Here is a 19,926-nt window from a genome sequence, read left to right on the forward strand (position 1 = left end):
AATCTTGGTGAAGCATCCTTTGTTTTAGGCATACAGATCTATCGTGATCATTCAAGAGGCATTCTTGGACTTTCACAACAGACCTATATTGAAAAGGTGCTTATAAGGTTTGGTATGCAGAACTGTACACCTGGTGATACACCTGTGTCAAGAGGTGACAAGTTCAGCTTGCAGCAGTGTCCACAGCTTGAACTTGAAAAAAAGGAGATACAGCAATTCCCATATGCGTCAGCAGTGGGAAGTCTCATGTATGCACAAGTTTGTACTCGACTAGATATAACATTTATAGTGGGGATGTTAGGCAGATATGTTAGTAACCCAGGACCATCACACTGGAAAGCGGTAAAGAGAGTGATGCGGTATTTGCAAAGAACTAAAGGACATATGCTTACGTATCGGAGATCAGATCATCTGGAGGTGATTGGATATTCAGACTCCGATTTTGCTGGATGCTTAGATTGCAGAAGATCTACTTCAGGCTATATTTTTATGCTTGCTGAAGGGGCTATATCTTGGAAGAGCGTCAAGCAGACGTTAATAGCCACTTCTACTATGGAGGTAGAGTTGATAGCATGCTATGAAGCGTCTAATCACGGGATTTGACTGCAGAACTTCATCACAACATTACAGATCGTTGATGGCATTGACAGACCACTGAGGATCTACTGTGATAATAAAATCGTAGAACTTTATGCTAAGAACAACCGTAGTTCGTCGAAGTCTAAATATATCGACATCAAGTTTCTAGCGGTTAAAGAAAGAGTTTAGAGTTGTCAGATTATGGTAGAGCACATCAGAATAGATTCCATGTTGGCCGATCCACTCACCAAAGGCTTGGTGCCTAAGGTGTTTCATGCGCATGTTGTGGATATGAGAGTCCTTCTTATTGAAGATGAACTTATCGGAGTCTGTATTTATTTTTATTGCTCTACATTTAATAATAAAGACAAACATTTTGTTTTGATTATTATACGTACTTAAAGTTCAAAACATTAATGGAAATTTATATGTTTGTTTGACACTCTGACTATGTTATCATATTTACTACTGCTGTTTAGCATTTGGTGTTTGTAAATATGATATAGATTCCTTTTGGAATCATACATTTTGGATCATGATTTGTTATTGCAGTTTAGCATAAAGTATTTTGCAAATATGATCTGACCTCTTTTGAGGTCATCTTAGGACCAGTTGGAAATTGACATGTATTGATCACATGTCATGTAATTTTCACTCTACACATCCACATCTTGATCTATGTCATTAATGATATTGGTATTGTGATTACTGTTAGGGCTTGTTACAATCATATACAGTAGTTATGACCTTTTTAGTCCTATACCAATAAAGTTAATGGACCAGATTGTTTATAAGGGTATTATATACCAATAAAGTTTGATATCAACTAAAGTTTTACTTGTATTTCACGTACAACTCACATATAGCCCAAGTGGGAGATTGTTGGATTTAATTATCCCTATTAGGTGAGCTTATTTGTAAGTTGCACACGTGAATACGATCCGAACCCTTAAAGGTGATCTAACTTATGTCCAGTAGGTTTCGGGTAATTGGATGTGGATTTCATATGTGTAGAACCTTTAGTCCTGTATCTATTATCATCTATTTGTTGATAATAGATGTTCAATATATATGGACTTATAGTCTCACATCTATTATTATCGATAGGCTAATAATATATGTCCACTATATATAGGGTTAGTCCCCATGAGCTTAGGTAGATCATGATATAACTTTTGGTTCCCCATTGACCTAAAGCTTTTCGGCGCCGTCATCCCCTAAGTCCCTTGGAAGACCTACCTTTTCTTTCTGCTACTTCTTTTTCCATAGGATCTTCTGGACGACGTTAAAGGACAAAGATATGATTCTTTAATCAGGTTCTTTGTCATTATGTTTATGTATTATTAGTTTCTTATGTCATGTTCTCGACGAAACCAAGATCTATGCTTATATATTGTTGTCTTTCCTATTGAATTCTTATTTCGATTGTTTAGAATTTATGCGGCTTAGGTTTTACGAGAACTTTCACTACTTCATTACCTCTTCTCGAAACATCCTTCATCAATAGTTTTTTAAGCTTTTTATCTACAAATATGTGTTCCTTGAAGATTGATGTTAATACTGTTGTCTAAAACTTTATTTGGTGATTCACCAATACTTTTTTCATCTTGCCTTTGGATTTGGCATATCTCATATCTCATCAAGTCTCATTTTTTTAATGAGTCACATATATTCTTATCATCATATTTTTAAGTTTGTGATCTGAGAATGCTGATAATTATATTCTCATCTTCTTTGTTGTATCAAAATCACCTCCAAAGACACAAATCTTAATCACTAAAAAATTATCCGAGCAATATAATGTTCCTAATCTCGCTTGAGACAACAAATTTATCGATTTGAGCATTTGAGTTAAATCCAAGCGTTCACCAAGCAACCGAGAAGATATTTTAAATTAAATCCAATTATTTGCCTAGCAATTGAGAAGACTTTTGAATTAAATCCAATTATTTACCGAGCAAATAAGAATATTTTTAATTAAATCTAATTTTTTATCGAGCAATTGAGAAGGCTTTGATTCTTAGTCATTGTTTTGTCTCAAGATTCACATCTTCACTTTTTGATATAAGTGAAAGGCATTCTCTGCTGCCTTTCTATTCATCATCGTTTATCCCCCTTTTAACCCCAACTTTCACCATCTTGCTTGTGCCTGTGTTTTTACCGTTTGTTACTTCTCCTGCTGATTCTTGCCTTTCCTTCTCAATAAGTACTCTCTTTTCCATTTGTGATTATTAAGTCAACATGGTTGCTTCTTCTTCTCATCCTCGAGCTAAAAATCCTTACATCCCTCTTCACCCTTGGTGTGAAAGGGTAGAAAGTTTACTAACCCCTTTGCATTCTTTTGTCCATTATAGTTATAAATATTCTGCTGGGGGATTACCCATAATATATCCTTCCTTTACTCAACATCCTCATAAACCACCTCTGGGTCTGACTATCTTTTTTTTAGATTAGTTTGAAAGCAATTTGTGGCTGCCAGTACCCCACATATATCTGGATATTCTTTCTTTCCTGCAAATTTCTCTATATCAATTGGCCCCAAATTCTTTAGAATTTTGGCCGACACTGGAATGGTTTTTCAATATCATAGAATTTCCCTCACTCTTTTATATTTTATCGTTTCTATTATGTTAAGACTACTAAACCTGAGGTTTTCCATTTTTTGGCTCGTAAGAGTTGAAATTTCCTAGTTGATCTTCCCTCGTCACTAAAAGGATGGAAAGAATTATTCTTTTACACTACTTTGAATCATTTTCCTTTTAATTCTGAATAGTGGCTCCTTCATCTCCCTGATCTACTAGATATAAAGGAAGCTCAAACAATTTGTCCCTTTTCTTCAGTATGGCAAGAATTGAAAGATAAAAACTACAACATGCCTTGTTAAATGGATAGTTGTCTCACATCTCATTTCGATTTATCTCCTTTCAAGATCCCCAGTTCTGAACCTATGGTACATGAATATCTTTATCTATTGAAATGACTATTATTTTATGTCTAAGTTTTTCTTATTGTTTCAGCCGACCTCATGAAGTCCTCACTATCAAAAATTCTGAAGAAGAGGAAGAAAGAAAAATCTACAGAAATATTCCAGGCTTATAGGTCAAGCAAGCGCCCATCTTCTATTGGCGGGTCATCCATGACCCCAATAATTCCCTAAAACAAACCTCTTGCATCACCTCAACCACCTTTTGAATCGACTCCTATCATGATTTCTGATAAAATCCCTGGTTCCTCCCTTGAAGGACCTCATCAAGCAATGATGAATCCAATATCTATTCCTGCCCAATCGAGTTCTCATTCTTCCATGGATGAAAATACTCCTCTGAGCATACTTTACCCAAAGATTAGTGTATCTAAATAGATAGTTGTTTTTGACATTCCCGCAGATTTGTCCTTTATTCCTGAGATTTCTATAGAGTTTTTCCCAGAACTAGTAACATATCTTGTCTCCTCCCCTACCCTTAGCCTTAAAGCATGGAGCATTGAGTCTCCTACCCCACCTGATTCCATCGTTCCTATTATATATACGATATTATCAACCCTTCCTCCTCCTACATGCATAGATCCTTTTTCCTGAGCATTAGTTCCCTATTCTTCTTCTCCTGCAGCAACTTTGAGTGCATATCCTAGCTTACAACCCTCCTCTTTATTGATAAATGACTTACCGGAGCAATATCACTTGTTTACTGAGGAAGACCAACCATTATCTTTTCAACAATTGAATCAAGTTGTAGATGTAGTAAGTTAATCTGCCATCGTTTGATAATTTGTATTTTTTTTTTTTGACTAAATCTATGCTTGACAAATTATTTTTGGTTGAGGGGAACTCTGAAGATATTTTTGATGAGTTCAGTCACGAGCTCACCAATGATGTACCGTTCTAGAGGATCAACTACCACAAGCATGTGCCATGATAGCAAAAAAAGAACAAAAATGGGAACATCAATAGACTGTGTTCTTGTATCATCATTGATATGCGTAGATTTTATACACTTGTTTAGCATGTTTTGACACGCATTCCTATATTTTATGCATGCTTTATCTATGCATTTTCATACTCTTTGCTTTACTTTTAGCATATTTACTCTTTTTTATTCGGAGATCTGTTCTTGTATATTTTCTATCTATAGGAGTCAAATTTGGAGAGAAAATGATGTTCTTGGCGATTTTGATCAACGAACAAAGTCAGCGCTAGTCATGTGTGCCACACGACCATGTCAAAAGAACTGAAAGGAAAATGGTCTTGGCCATGTGGAGCAGACTGGGTGTGCAGCATCAATAGGAGAGGGGGCTGACATGGCCAGGTAGTATCACACGGTCGTGTCACTTGAAGCAGAATCAGAACACGGTCGTGTAGATCTATACGGTCGTGCAACCTTTCCAGAGACCAAGCATTGCCAGGCCGTGTGTGCCACACGGTCGTGCAACCTTTCTAGAGACCAAGACTGGCACGGACGTGTGTGCCGCAAGGCCGTGTGAGCCGTCCAGAGGTGGAGCATGACATGACCATGTGAATCTCACACAACCATGTGACTCTGCTAGAGAGCAAAACAAGCGAGGTCATGTGAGATCCACACAGTCGTGACGCGAGTCGTGTGGCGCCCAAACCCCCTGCTTTATATAAAGGGTTCTTCCCTCTTTGAAAGGAGGAGGCTCTCCCTTTGGGGAGATCTAATATGAAGGTTCTTCTCCATCTTTGGGTGTCAATTCGGCGATCTAAGTATGTCTCCATTCCCAATTCGATTCCGGTAGCAAGGATTGGTTCTGAAGATTACTCGTCGTCTCTAGATAAGCATTTCTTTTCCATCTTCTTGATTTGGATCGAAATGTTTACGATTATCTTGTCTTCGGATCTTTCCCCTTGTTTCATAGAGTAGATCTTTTTGTTCTGAGATGGAGGGAGTATTTGTGATGTGAATTCATGTATGAATTCAAGGATTTGCCAACTTCCTATTTCAATGATGTTGTTATGTTTTGTATCAATTCAATCTTGTGTGGATTGTTGTGTTTGGATCAATTACCATTCTTGATTGGGTGCTTGTAATTCTTGTGGATCTTGTAGAGGAATTCTCTAGATTGTATGATCGAGGGGGCATCGTGATAGGGTGAAGCAATAATCTACAAAGAAGTGGGATAGATAGATGAATTGATCCCTATATCTTGATGTGAATTGATTAGTAATGTGTTTCTATGTTGTATGACCGAAGGGCGTCGTGACAGGACTGCCCCCCTAACGGACATCATAGGGATTATGACTATTTAGTTGCTTAAAGTATAGATATAAGTCCCTTGTCGGTGTTTTCTGTAGGAGATAACCGATGACTTCTTACGAATACATAACAATTGAGGATATAATTCGTAAAATCATATTACATTGATAAGTATCACAAAGAAATCAAATCTCCTTGAATTTTCATAAAACCTAGTTTCCGCATTACTCTTCTATTTCCATTTTCAAGTTGCTTCTTAGTGCGTGTGATTCCTAGTTGATTGTTTAGCTAATTCTCTTTGAGATATCTTTAGTGGTTATAACCAGTCCCTGTGGATATGATATCTTTTATATTACTGACGACGTAACAGTGCACTTGCGGTGACGTAACAAGTTTTCGGCACCGTTGCCGAGGACTGCGTCTATAACATTAGAGATTATCATTTGAGTTATACTAAACTTTTCTTTATTTTTCTCACATCTAACTTGTAACTAGTTTTGTAATTCTATTCTTTAATTTTTCTTTGCATTCTTTTATTCTTTTTGTTTGTGAATCAAATTCTGTATTTTGTTCTTGTATACGAAGATCTAACTTCATAGGTGATCTATTACCTTTTGATCCCGAAATTGATAGAACCTTTCATAAAAGGAGAACCTCACAAAGACATTCAGAAGAACAAGTACATTCAAATATGACAAACAAACCGCTTAAAGATTACGCAGCACCTTATGTTAGAGGATTTCGTTCTAGCATTACAAGACTCTTTGTTGAAGTTAATAATTTTGAGATCAAGCATTTGATAATTAGTATGGTCCAACAGAATCAATTTGGGGGTGGACCACATGAAGATCCTAATCAACACTTGGAAGTTTTTTATGAAATCTGTGGAACGATGAAGATGAATGGTGTTCCATCTAAAGCTGTGAGACTATTATTGTTTGAATTTTCTTTAAGAGATAGAGACAAGCAATGGTTAAATTCACTACCAGCAAATAGCATTATCACTTGGGAACTATGTGAGCAACAATTCCTTGATAAATTCTATCCTCCAAGCAAGACATCTCATATGAGAAATCTTATTGCAAGCTTCAGAAAGTCAGACTCAGAATCTTTATTCAAAGCATGAGATAGATACAACAATATGCTCAGACAATGCCCACATCATGGATTGGAGAAATGGCTAGTGTTGCATACATTTTATAACGACATCAATTATCATACTAAGGTGTCCTTAGATTTTGCTGCTGGAGGGGCACTTATGAATAAAAGTTTGGATAAAGCCGAAGATATCATTGAAAGTGTAGCACAAAACCATCATCAGTGGGCCACAAAAAGAAGTGGAGGCTATTCCTTTTCAAACCCAACTAAAGTATCAGGAAAATTTGATGTGGATGCAATTACTATGATGTCCACAAAAATGGATGCTCTTACAAAGAAGTTAGAAAATATGGGAGAAAATACTAGCACGATCAATGCTATAGTATGTTGTTGTGAAACTTGTGGAAGTTCTGATCATACCCAAGACTCATGTCCTTTGGGAGCTATTTCTGCATAAATTAATCAATTGGAACAATGTGATGCTATCATGAGTTATAATCAAAGACAGAACAATCCATTTTCAAACACATACAACCCTGGGTGGAAAAATCATCCCAACTTTTCTTATCATAACAATCAAGCGCAAGGACCATCCATGGGGACTAGACCAAATTTCCAATCTGGACAACAAAACTTTTAACAATAACAGTCTTCTCAGAATTATCAACTTTCTAAATTAGAGAAAAGGCTTGAAGAAGTTATTTCCAATCAAAATGAAATGAAGCAGGAAATTAAGTTGTTGACTCAGAGAATGGATAATTCTGACAAACATCAAAAGATCTAAGATAGCCCAATTGCCCAGATTGCTTCATCACCTTCAAGAACACTTGGCTAATTTCCTAGAAAGTCTGATATTAATCCAATAGAGCACTGCAATAGAATTGAGTTTAGGAGCGGACGGACTTTGGGAGATCCCCAAATGACTGCTCTAAAAGGGATGAAAATTAAAGAAGAGCTCCTTTAACTCCTGACCCAATTCAAATTCAAGAAGAAGAGGAGAATACCAAAAAGGTTGAAGAGACTTTTCCACTTTACTCACAAAGTCAAGCAACCCCTTTTCCTCAAAGATTGATCATGTTAAAGAAAGATGAAGAGTTCGGCAGAGTTCTTGAGAAAGTTAAAGACATTTGTGTTGAAGTTCCTTTGATTGATGTCATTCAACAAATGTCGAAGTTTGTCAAATTTTTGAAGGACATCTTGTCCAATAAGAGAAAGAAAGGAGATGTCGAGACTATAGCTCTAACTGAGGAATGTAGCGCTTTGATTGAGAAGAACACTTCCCCGAAACTCAAAGATCCAGGAAGCTTTTATATTCCTTGCACTATAGGAACTGAATTTATAGAAAAAGCTTTTTGTGATTTGGGGACAAGTGTTTGCCTCATTCCTTATTCAATTTGTAATAAGTTAGGTCTCAAAAACTTTAAACTTACAACCATGACACTACAATTAGCTGATCATTCTTGTAGGTACCTAATAGGTATTGTGGAAGATGTGCCGGTAGAAGTTGGAGAGAGTATTATTCCCACAGATTTTGTGGTACTTGACATGGATGAAGACCTGAAAATTCCAATCATATTAGGAAGACCCTTCCTTGCAACAGTTGAAGCAATAATTGATGTGAAAATCATAAGCTTTCATTGGTAATTGGTAAGGAAAGGTTAGAGTATTATTTGACTAATTCTTCTAACCATTTTTCTTCTCTTTTTGTGAGTGTTTGCAATGGGGTGGACACTTACAAATTAGAGGATTGGAATTTCCATCCTCATGGGAGGCCGCCAGATGAGGAACACGATCCGACAAGCATTGGGAGTGTTGGGATGTATACTATAAGCCTAGCTTTTGTATGAATATCTATTTTGAAGTATTTTGAAATGAGAATCACTTTGGTCAAATATTTGTATTTTATATATGTCAATGTAGTTGTCCATTTAATTTATATTGTAGATAACATGGTGTGTGGTGCCACACAGAAGATCATGTTATCAGTTCCTTATAAATTATAAATAGTAGCTCACAACCAAGATGGATAGGGACAAATCATTGGAACAGTTGTAGTGTAATTTGGTATTAGTTTATCTTGACTATAAAATTACACTAGTACACTATGTGTGTATTGAGCATGACCGTTTGAGGTTGTTCGATTTGTACTGACTACGTAAAAGAATAGAACCTCTGTTATTATGGATGTGCATCCTCTTAATCCCTATATAATAACAAGCACGTATACTTAGTATTTATTTCTTTAACTTATCAATGGGTGAGATTTATTTGTTAAATCAATAGGGTCGATGAGTTGGGAGATAGTATTATTTATATGGTATATTGTTGATTATAGAAGGAATCTGTGTCCTAATTATTTAGGCTGATGATGCCCCCTTGAGGAGCTTATAAGGATTATCATGTAAACCCTGCAGGTGGACTTAGTCCAGCATGATAATAAAGTTGAGTGGTACTACTCTTGGAATCAGATGTTAATTAATTGAGTTGTCAGTAACTCAATTAATTAACGGACATACGATATCTTAAATACAAGGAGATTAACACACTCATGATAAGAAGGAGCCCATATTGTAATATAGGATTGGTGCGGTAGTTCAATAATAACCTTTTAGTGGTATGAGTTATTATTGATGGACTTGGGTTGGGTGTTCGGGCCGAACACAAGAAGCCCAAGTCCATCAGGAGGCCTAAACTAATTCCTCCTCTAGGTCCCTGTTGTAGCCTCTATATAAAGCCTCACATCCACCCATCCATAACTTGGTTTGGTTTAACTTGGTTTAGTTTAACTTGGTTTGGTTTAACTTGGTTTTGGTTTGATTTTCTCCATCCTCCTAGGGTCAGCGGCAAGGTTATAGAAAGGGAGATTTTTTCTAAACAGAATTCTGTTATTTTTTTTTCTTTGTAACCGACGACAAAGGTTATAACAGGAGTAGGTGGTGCCCCCTAAAACCTAATTTCCACAATTCTCTTCTCTCCCTTGTCTAGGGTCAGCGCCCCTCCTTGGTGGTCGACACCCCTGACCTCCTCCCTCATTATGGCTGGCGCCCCTCCTCTTCTCTTTGCTTAGGGCCGGCAACCCCCTCCTCCTTGCTTAGGGCTAGTGCCCCTTCTCTCTTGGTGGACGGCGGCTTGAAGAAGAGGAAGAAGATTAGAAGGTGTCACATCCTCCTTTTGTGGCCGATGGGTTTGGAAGAGAAGAGAAGAAGGGTGGTTCTGTCTTGGTAGATCGTCGCCCATACGACGCCCAAGAAGAGGAGAGAAATATGGCAGAAGATTAAGAGGTCTTTAGCTACGAAGAAAGGTATAACTAGTTATTTAATTCCATTGCATAATTAGCTAGTTTTCTTTGTATCGATTTTGAATACCAACACAAGAGGCCAACGATCTTGTACTTCGATCAAGGTATGCTTTGATCATTCAAGAACTTGCTTGATTGATCAAACACATGTTTGATCGAACATGCGGGTTGCTAGGAAAAGTTCTATTCTTGTATAATTTTTTGTACAGGGAAATTGAAACAGAACGGAATTTCAGCGCCTTCAAGTGGTATCAGGGCAAGTTTTCTGGTTTTGTGTGATTGGTTTTCGGTTAAATTATGCACTGCTCATATATAAGTTTAGGCCGGATAATAGCAGGATGTGCAAGAAAGATTAACTCTGTGGTTACAGGCGTCCTAAGTCCAACTATTATGGTTTTGTGTGTTTGTGTGTGATTTGAACTCTCGGGCATGTCGAGATTGTTTTGTGTTCATGATTGTAATAATTAAATACGGCCGGTTACCGTATTATTATTATTTTTACATTTTGGTCAATGTAGATTACATGTAAATTCCTTTGTGGAATATAAGATCGATAAATGCAAATTTTTATTTCTTTTTGTTGCGGCTTGTATCCTTGCTATGCGTGGTGCTATTTTGAGGACCAAAGGCGCGGCGGAGAAGGAAGCGAGATAGACGCGACAGCTTGATCCATTGGCGGCATATTGGAGGGCAGCGTTGGATGAGTCCATAATAGTTGGAAATTTATTTTCATATTTATTGCCTTTATATGTTGTTTGTGTGTGCTGTGATTATGCTATTTTTATGTGCTGTGATGTGTGTGCATGTTAAAATTTCTCAATTTAAATAACTAAGTAGGAGAGAGATTATTTAAATAAATTCCATGGGCTCCATTACTGGTTTGTAAGTGATGCATTCAAACTTGCGCGTTGGCTTTCGGTGCCTTCCTCCATATCAGATGAGTTTGTTTGCGGATTACTAGATCAAACTTCCTCTATGGATGATTATAAGAAATTATTTAGGTATATGTGATCTTCTCCATCTGAAGGAGCACAATCCACAATCCTAATTAATGGACTAAGTATCAAATAATGGTATATACTTAGGCACATTTAATAGTATCCTCCCCATCGGAGTCACTGTTATTATTTGTGTGACCGAAGATGAACCAAAAATTAATTTTATTTGTCATAAAGTTAGATTGACAAGATAATAAAAAATTAATGGGTAAAACCTCCTCTTACGAATGTTTGAATTAGTATACATCCACACTATCATGACATACGAAATTCACGGTGTTTTGAGGTGTTGGTGAATTTAAATTATATTGTTTGAGAAATCAATATTATTTTAAATTCTAAAGTTTTGACCAAATATTTTATTTTGTGATTCTCAGGATTTCAAAATGGCTTTCAATCCTCTTTCTGTTATTTTAAAAGAAAACAAACTTACTGGTCCAAATTATATTGATTGGAAATGAAACTTGGACATTGTCTTAACTGCTGAAGAATACAAGTTCATACTTCTTGAAGTCTGTCCTAGCATGCTTGATAAGGATTCTAGTGAAGAGGAGATAGAGAGACATAGGAAATGAGTCAAGGAAGATGAGATGGCACGGTGTTACATTTTGGCTTTTATGTCAAATGTGTTGGTGCAACCTTAGGTCAAGGCTGACCTGGGTGACCCGACTCAAGTTGACTTGACTCGAGTTGTATTTTGATGTTTGACGAGAATAGAAAAGTTATATTTTGATGTTTGACAAGAATATAAACTTGGGAGATTGTGGGTGCAACCTTTGGTCAAGGTTGACCTGCTTGACCCGACTTGAGTTGACCTGATTCGGGAAAAGTCTAAGTATGGAGACTTGGCATGGAAAAGTCCAAGCAGGGAGCTTGGCACGGGAAAAGTCCAAGTATGGAGACTTGGCATGGAAAAATCCAAGCAGGGAGCTTGGCACGGGAAAAAGTCCAAGTATGGAGACTTGGCACAGGAAAAGTCCAAGTATGGAGACTTGGCACGGAAAAGTCCAAGCAGGGAGCTTGGCACGAGAAAAAGTCCAAGCATGGAATCTTGGCACACGAGGTCAGAGAGGGCTCGGTAGCTCATTCTCTGGACCGGACGAAGTCGGAGAGGGCTCGGTAGCTCGTTCTCCGGACTAGGTCAGAGAGGGCTCGGTAGCTCGTTCTCTGGACCGGACGAAGTCGGAGAGGGCTCGGTAGCTCGTTCTCCGGACTAGGTCAGAGAGGGCTCGGTAGCTCGTTCTCTGGACTGGACGAAGTTGGAGAGAGCTCGGTAGCTCGTTCTTTGGACCGGACGTGGGAGTCGGAGAGGGCTTGGTAGCTCATTCTCTGGACTAGGTCAGAGAGAGCTCGATAGCTCGTTCTCTGGACCGGACGTGGAAGTCGGAGAGGGCTCGGTAGTTCGTTCTCTGGACTGGATGGAGTCGGAGAGGGCTCGGTAGCTCGTTCTCCGGACTAGGTCAGAGAGGGCTCGGTAGCTCGTTCTCTGGACCGGACGAAGTCGGAGAGGGCTCGGTAGCTCGTTCTCCGGACTGGGTCAGAGAGGGCTCGGTAGCTCGTTCTCTAGACTAGAAAGGCTTTAAGGTTTAGGGCTGGGAAGCTCTAAAACTAACAGAGGCATTGGATCGGTCTATTGACCGATCCAGTGATACTTTGGCTGTCTGGATCGGTCTGTCGACCGATCCAGTGATACCTTGGTTATCTGATCGGTCTCGTGACCGATCAGTAACCACACAACAGCTTTCTATGGGCTATCTGATCGGTCTGGTGACCGATCAGATAGAAGCGATGGATTCAGAAAACAATAGGGGGATCGGTCTGTGGACCGATCCACCTATAGGCTGATCGGTCCACAGATTGATCAGGGATTTCCTGGACTGATCAGGCCATAGTCTGATCGGTCCGGGCCTAGCCGTTGAGTCACAACGGCTAGATTTCTGTGTCTTCTTTGTCTTCTTCGCAGGTTCAGTATATAAATCGAGGTTGAAGGCCTCTACAAAAAAAAGAAGGTGATAAAGTGTAGCTGACTTCTTGCTCCTACGATCTGAGCTTTTCTGAGCTCTCCACTGCTGAAGCTTCGTGTGAGCTTCCCTCGGCTGGACTCCAACTGATCAGTTGCTGCTGTTGTTGGCATCCGTGAAGTGGTTGCTTCATCACCAGTCGACGAGAAGGCAAGCAAACTAGTGTTTTTACATTCATATTGTTCTTGGCTTCTTGCTTTATCTTTGTACTCCAATCTTGCTGTTGCAAGAGAGATTGTGGCGAGGTTTCTCCACCCAGAAGGAGTTTTTATTAGCCGGTTTTCCGGGGTCTCATCCACCGACGGATTGATAGGATTCGTCCACCTTACGGACACGCCGAGGAGTAGGAGTATCATCTCCGAACCTCGTTATATCGTCACGTTTGAGGTTCTATATTCTCCTGTTTCATTTCTATCTTTTATTTCCACTGTGCTAACTAAAATTGTAGGAAGAAACGTGAATTTGGGGTCGGCTATTCACACCCCCCCCTCTCTAGCCGCATCCGAAGGTCCTAACAAGTGGTATCAGAGCGAGGTCGCTCTTCGTCGGATTAACACCTGGGGGAGCACGAGCTAGAGAATGGATCAACTTGGAGAAGACGTCACGATTCCACCCTTCTACGATCGCGACGACTTCGCGTATTGGAAGGTAAGAATAAAGTAATTTCTTATGACTAACCTAGTAAATTGGAATTGTGTACAAGTAGGTTTTATTCTTCCGGTGGATAAAGAAGGAGAACCTCTCGAGAAGAAGAAGTGGATGAAGGAACAAATCCACCAATCCATAATCAACGACGAGGTAACGAAAATCTTTGAATTTTCATTACCTAATGATATCTTGTGTAAGATAGGTGGATACAACAATGCCAAGGAGTTGTGGAACAACTTGGCTAAGTTCCATGAGGAGAGCTCCAATTCAAGTCATGAAGAGTAGTCAAGTGAGCCAAGTAGCTCACATCATGGAGGTATGGAATTAGAAGTTGAGGGCTACTCAACATCTAAGGAAGAAGAGGAGGAGAGTTCTTCTTCAAGACTGGAGCAAGAAGAAGAAGCCTCTACCTCCGGAAGGGATGAAGGAGAGAGCTTATATCTATCCTCAACCCTAGGTAACTTAAGCAACTTAATTTCAAGTAAATTACATATAATGTGCTTTGAGTGTAGGGAATATGGGCATTACAAAAGTAAATGTCCAAAGAGGATTAGGAAGACTCCACCGGCACCAAAAGTCAAGGAAGTCGGAGTCCCGATACGCAAGGGCAAGGAGCACGTGGTGTGCTTCCAATGCAAGCAAAGGGGAAATTATAGGAGTCAATGTTCAAGGGGGAGGCAACCTCACAAGGACAAGAGACCAAGCACATCTATGGGGGGAGCTAAGGCAAACCCTAAGGTATCCTTTAAGGCACATTCTTGCAATTCTAATAAGACACATGCTAGTAGTTTTATTGCAATTGTCAATAATGATAAGCATGATAACCATAGAAACCGATACATGTGCTTAGGTGCCAAACATGTTAGCCTAGATAAGGACAATGCTAGAAATGCCAACCCTAGAGTTAATCTAAGGTTAAGGAAAACCTAGATAGGAATCCCAAAACAACTAGACATATGCCTAGGAATACCTCAAAGAAAAATGGAAAATTAAAGCTTGAGGTATTAAAGAAGGAAAATCAAGTCTTGAGGTCAAGACTTGACACTTTAAAAAAGACTCTTAAGAATTTGGAGAAGTCAACTCTAGGGTCTAAGGGTCAAAAATCAAAGCCCAAGGACATGAGAGGTTTGGGTCACAAACCTAAATCTCAAGTGGTCAAGCCCGCTTATCATAATGTTCCATTCGATTATGGAACAAGACCTAGGGCTAAGAAGACCATCACCAAGGTCACAAGGGGAGTCACCCCTAGAGTTGATCTTGATGAATCCCAAATAACCAAGGCTTTAAAGCCTAGGAGGGTCATTAGGAGGGTTGCTAGGGAAGTCATCCCTAGTGAATATTTAGTGAACCCAATGAGCTCAAATAGGTATTGGGTTCCTAGGAGCGTGATTCCTTCACGCTAGATGGTTTAGGGTGTGCCAACCTTAATTGGATAGGTAGTTAACCTACTCATGGCAAAATGTGGCATTTTAGGAATTTTCAAGGTGTAATCAAGCCTTGAAAATGAAATTAAAAATTATTCGTAAGGTGATTAGGATGTGTCAACCACATGTGAGGAGTTTTCTAGGGTCAATCTAATTGGCACATAGTGATCTAAAAATCTTTAGTATATGATTTTAGGTCTATTACACTTAGGAATATAGACTTTATGGTAAAATGATCAAAATTATCAAAAATGGCAACTAAGGCTAGAATTAGGTATTTTCTATACCTTTATATGTTATTTGCCATACATTGTTTGTCATATGCCATGTCATGACATCATATTTAACTTATTATCATTTGAAATGTCATGATAATACTTAAGTTAGTTATATGTCATGCCTTATTTAAGTTTCATACTTTATGCCATGACATCATGACATTGGCACATATTTCCACTTATGATATTATTTTATGTCATGTCATCATTTCTTGCATTTATGATCAATTAAATTGATTTAAGGATAAAAACACAATTTGATATGGAGATCTAATTGTTGTTTAAAAAATACAAGAGAACTTAGCTTAGGATGACCTAAACCCATATCTCACATCAAAATTGACTTGGATGTGTTTGATACACCTTAGATGTGTGTGAGATATTAGGATTATGAATTAGGATCAAGGTGCATAGTTCTTGTACCTAGATGAGCCTAATTCGAATTTGAGGATCATAGGGAAAACTTGTGTACAAGTCATATACATTTAGCCCTAAGATTGTGGTCCTAAATTGAATGGTTTAAGATCATTTCAAAATTGATTTGAAAAACCTTGATGAAGCTTTTCTAGTGATAGCATTCATCATTGAGCAAGTTGATACAAAGATGGATTAACCTTGAGCTATTTCAAAGTCTTTCGAACTTTGTATCAAGATTTAAAAATGGAAGTTATTTTCATAGAAAACTATTTTTCCATGATAATATATGTTATGAGGAATGTATCATCAAAATTTTACAATTTTTGGAATTTTCTGTAATTTTTTAGGGGTTTCTGAATTTCGGGAGAAAAATCAGAAATTCTTATCAGAGAATTGTGGACCGATCAGAGAAGATCCTGATCGGTCCAGGGAAGTCTGGATCGGTCACTGGACCGATCCAGGGCAGTGTGGATCGGTCTGGTGACCGATCCAGTGGAGTTCTGATCGGTCTGGTGACCGATCCGAGCGTGCCAAAATGCTGATTTTCGACTGTTATCTGAAATTTCAGCTATGAAAGTTGGTGCTTTAGATTTCTAAAGGGTTGAAACTCTCCAAGACATTGTTGGTGCAATGGTCAAGGAGGAGTTGACCTTTAGGGGGAGTTTTACCTAATGGTCAAGGGGGAGTTGACTTTTAGGGGAAATTTTTGCTCGTCAAGTTTTTTTTTGATAAGTGATTATCACTAAGTTGATTGTTGATTTTAGTATCAAGGGGGAAATTAAGGGTTTCAATGAAAGGTATGAGACTTTCATTAGGAAGAAACTCTTGACCTTGATTCACTCTTTTTGATGTGTGTCAAAAAGGGGGAGAATGTCCAGATAATGTTCAAGGAAGAACATTGGAGTTTGGGGAGAATGTTCAGAGAATGTTCAAGGAAGAACATTGGAGAACTATTGGAAAACCTAAGTTAGGTTATCGGGTTAACCTAACTTGATTATGATTTTTGTCAAACATCAAAAAGGGGGAGATTGTTGGTGCAACCTTAGGTCAAGGCTGACCATGGGGAGAATGTTCAGAGAATGTTCAAGGAAGAACATTGGAGAACTATTGGAAAACCTAAGTTAGGTTATCGGGTTAACCTAACTTGATTATGGTTTTTGTCAAACATCAAAAAGGGGGAGATTGTTGGTGCAACCTTAGGTCAAGGCTGACCTGGGTGACCCGACTCGAGTTGACTTGACTCAAGTTGTATTTTGATGTTTGACGAGAATAGAAAAGTTGTATTTTGATGTTTGACAAGAATACAAACTTGGGAGATTGTGGGTGCAACATTTGGTCAAGGTTGACCTGGTTGACCCGACTTGAGTTGACCTGATTCGGAAAAAGTCCAAATATGGAGACACTGCCGAGCCTTCCGAGCCTTGGGAGGAAGGGATTTGGCACAGAATTGGGTATGTATGGTTGAGATCAGTGAGGTGAGTTTTGGATGCTGGCTTGAATTGAGAATGGTAGGGAAGAATCCAAGAGAGGAGATTCTGTGCTGCGGAAAGTAGGTGGATGATGAAAGGAGGCGGGTACTTTTGACTTTTTGTCTTTGATATGCTTAGTAATGAAATTAACATGTTGCATTAATTGTGTTCTTATCTGTTTCGGTTAATCACTACCCAAATCTTGGTACATGCTTGATTGGTTTGCATCTCATGTAAATTTTACCTGCTTATACATGCTTATAGGGGTAGTGGTATACCATGCTTTACCATGTTCAGGACCTAGGTTTTATACCTTCTGTGTACCTTTGGATTGTTTTGATTCGTTGACCTATGATGCATTTTTTTATATATATGGATTAGGTCAAGATGTTTATATGGTTATTGCCATGCATCATTTGCATGATTGCATGCTGTGCGATAGTCCGCTCCATTAGGTCAAGGGGGAGCAGAGGTTTCTTCTTTGCATATCAATTGTACCTGCTGAGTGTTGGACTCACCCCGCCTCCATTGTTGTTATTTTCAGGTTGATGCTGTCAGGAGGGAGTTCCAGTCGCTGGTCCCCACAGCACGTAGTGCTACTCCTCTGCTGGTTTTTGAGTTGTTGTTTTATTTTAGTTTTCCGCTATCAGACTTTGTTTTAGTTTTGTTTTGGACTTTACATATGGATATTGTATGGAAATCTTTCCGTTGGATGGAGTTTTGGTATGATTTGGATTTACTCTACTACATGCCTGCCTGGACGGCAGAAGAGGTGAGTTCGTCGGGAGCTCGGTAGCTCATTCTCTGGACCAGACGAAGTCGGAGAGGGCTCGGTAGCTCGTTCTCCGGACTAGGTCCGAGAGGGCTCGGTAGCTCGTTCTTTGAACCGGACGTGGGAGTCGGAGAGGGCTCGATAGCTCGTTCTCTGGACTAGGTCAGAGAGGGCTCGGTAGCTTGTTCTCTGGACTAGGTCAGAGAGGGCTCGGTAGCTCGTTCTCTGAACCGGACGTGGGAGTCGGAAAGGGCTCGGTAGCTCGTTCTCTGGACTAGGTCAGAGAGGGCTCGGTAGCTCGTTCTCTGGACCGGACGTGGAAGTCAGAGAGGGCTCGGTAGCTCGTTCTCTGGACTGGATGGAGTCGGAGAGGGCTCGGTAGCTCGTTCTCCGGACTAGGTCAGAGAGGGCTCGGTAGCTCGTTCTCTGGACCGGACGAAGTCGGAGAGGCCTCGGTAGCTCGTTCTCCGGACTGGGTCAGAGAGGGCTCGGTAGCTCATTCTCTAGACTAGAAAGGCTTTAAGGTTTAGGGTTGGGAAGCTCTAAAACCAACAGAGGCATTGGATCGGTCTGTTGACCGATCCAGTGATACTTTGGTTGTATGGATCGGTCTGTCGACCGATCCAGTGATACCTTAGTTATCTGATCGGTCTCGTGACCGATCAGTAACCACACAGCAGCTTTCTGTGGGTTATCTGATCGGTCTGGTCACCGATCAGATAGAAGCGATGGATTCAGAAAACAATAGGGGGATCGGTCTGTGGACCGATCCACCTATAGGCTGATCGGTCCACAGACCGATCAGGGATTTCCTGGACCGATTTGGCCATAGCCTGATTGGTCCAGGCCTAGCCGTTGAGTCACAACGGCTAGATTTCTGTGTCTTCTTTGTCTTCTTCGCAGGTTCAGTATATAAATCGAGGTTGAAGGCCTCTACAAAAAAAAAGAAGGTGATAAAGTGTAGCTGACTTCTTGCTCCTGCGATCTGAGCTTTGCTGAGCTCTCCACTGCTGAAGCTTCGTGTGAGCTTCCCTCGGCTGGACTCCAACTGATCAGTTGCTGCTATTGTTGGCATCCGTGAAGTGGTTGCTTCATCACCAGTCGACGAGAAGGCAAGCAAACTAGTGTTTTTACATTCATATTGTTCTTGGCTTCTTGCTTTATCTTTGTACTCCGATCTTGCTGTTGCAAGAGAGATTGTGGCGAGGTTTCTCCACCCAGAAGGAGTTTTTATTAGAGGATTTTCTGGGGTCTCATCCACCGACGGATTGATAGGATTCGTCCACCTTACGGACACGTCGAGGAGTAGGAGTATCATCTCCGAACCTCGTTATATCGTCGCGTTTGATGTTTGATATTCTCCTGTTTCATTTCTATCTTTTATTTCCGCTGCACTAACTAAAATTGTAGGAAGAAACGTGAATTTGGGGTCGGCAATTCACACCCCCCTCTCTAGCCGCGTCCGAAGGTCCTAACAAAATGTGCTGCAACTTCAGCATCAAGCCCTACCCATTGCCTATGACATGATGTTCAATTTTAAGGAACTCTTCAGACACTAGAATCGAGCTGCCAGGTAGGAGGCCATGAGAAACTTAATGACGACCACCATGACTGAGAGGACACCCGTAAGGGATCATATCCTCAAGATGACGGCTCATTTGAATGAGATGGAAGTCCTTGGAGCTGAAATCGATGGGGAAACCCAGGTCGATAT

Source organism: Zingiber officinale, chromosome 5B (assembly GCF_018446385.1).
Source record: "Zingiber officinale cultivar Zhangliang chromosome 5B, Zo_v1.1, whole genome shotgun sequence".
In the NCBI taxonomy this organism is placed as follows: domain Eukaryota; kingdom Viridiplantae; phylum Streptophyta; class Magnoliopsida; order Zingiberales; family Zingiberaceae; genus Zingiber; species Zingiber officinale.